Raw genomic sequence first — 1,788 nt, 5'->3', positions numbered from 1 at the left:
CCCTGCTCTAAATGGTCGCTGTTGTATCAACGTGCTTGTCTTTACCTAAAATCAACTTAACCAAACTCAAAGTTGAAGGTTGACGTGTGAAAATTGTTGATTGAGAGTAGGTCTAGACGCTTAGAACGACGAATGCCTATCTATACTATAGGTATAAGAATGTAATTGTATAGGGGTAGGTGAAACATTTTTATGACTTTCTTTCCACTGTTTGGAGGAATTCTGGGGAGAAAAAGGAGCGTCGTGGGGGGGGGGAACCAAAACGAGGGGAGACCTCATGTCCTGCGCAGTTCCTTGAACGGGATTCCGTGGCCTTTTGTGGGCCTCGGTAAATCTGGGCTGGAATTTCTTTTTAAATACTCATGGTCGTGCCCTCTTCTGCGCTTGTATCCCTATGTGTCACGAAACGGTAGAATCAGGCGCCCGACAATTTCTGGGCATATTGAGTAGTTGGTATAATCTTGATTTAACTTAAAGTTCATTAATTTGCCTTGCTTTTGATGAAAATAAAAACTTATCTATCTTGAATAAAAAGTCTTGTAGTTGAAGGAAGTGGGGATCGCCTGATACCAGAGGTGAAATAAGCTAGGAAATTGGCCGCCAAAGTTTGGAGACTTCCAAAGCTTGAGTGTCCTTAGAAACTAAAAGCATAATTTTATTTTTTGTGTGCCTTTTATACAGTTTTTTCGTAAAATCTACAAATAAATGTGTTGATTTATATCACAAACATGAAAAGTCTTGAGCCAAAATTAAAAAAAGACACACAAAAATTCAATAAAAATTGACCAAAAGGCGGGGAAAATGTCGTTTTCTTCGATTTCATTACTGTGACGAGTGCCTGATTTCATCACGATGCTGCACATATCACGTTTTAATCACTAATCAAAATGTGTCCGTGTTACAAAACACGTACAGCATGTGTATAAAATGTACGCTATTTATGAAAACTTACTACAGGCCGAGAGACAGTGCTGTAAACACCCGGCACAGTGAAAAAAGGGAGAAATAAATACATGTATTTTCAATACTCTCAAACTATTCTTGCGTAATGGTTTTAGTTTGTCGCCTCTTAAGAAAAGGAGTTTTCCGGGACACGATGCTTGTTGAACGTTGTTTGTGTTGTTAATCCCATAATGTACCCGTTTGTAATGCTTCTGGTAAAGTCGGAATAGCACTTTGTCTGATATGGGATTGGTATTAGTTTAACCGCCCCTTTTTCGTCTCGCAAATCCATAAAGTCAAACGGAAAAAGTAAGGGATTATAGGATTAAAACAAGTATACAGAGTAGGGCTTGAAAGGCTCACAGCGGGACGGGACAGGATATTGTTTCCCTTAACACAACTATCTGTAACTGCTGCCCTTGTCTCACCCAGAGTTGTATCCGGTGAATGTGAGCACGCAGATCTCGCCAACATTATCGTCCAGGGTGGCTGTATTGTTTACTATTGCTGTGTTTATCTGGGACAAAACACACTATCTGTGTTTAGTTTACAGTATTCTTCTTCTTCTTCTTCTTCTTCTTCTTCCCTTCCCTTCCTCTCCATTGCCCTCCTCCTCCACTATCACCTCCTCGTTTTCCTCTTTATTCTCCTTCTCATCTTCCTCCTTTTCCTCTCCATTCTCCCTCTCCTCCTCCTTGTTTTCATCTCTAACCCGTCTGCTCCCCCGTTTTATCTTCATTCTCCTTCTTCGTTATCTCTTTTACCTCCCACGCACTCTCCGTCCCGGTTCCTTCTGTGTCCCTTCTTACAACTAGAGTAAATGTTTGTGTCAATATTTCTACTGGG

Source organism: Aplysia californica, unplaced genomic scaffold (genome assembly GCF_000002075.1).
Source record: "Aplysia californica isolate F4 #8 unplaced genomic scaffold, AplCal3.0 scaffold01006, whole genome shotgun sequence".
In the NCBI taxonomy this organism is placed as follows: Eukaryota; Metazoa; Mollusca; class Gastropoda; order Aplysiida; family Aplysiidae; genus Aplysia; species Aplysia californica.
This window is presented reverse-complemented; position numbering follows the sequence as displayed.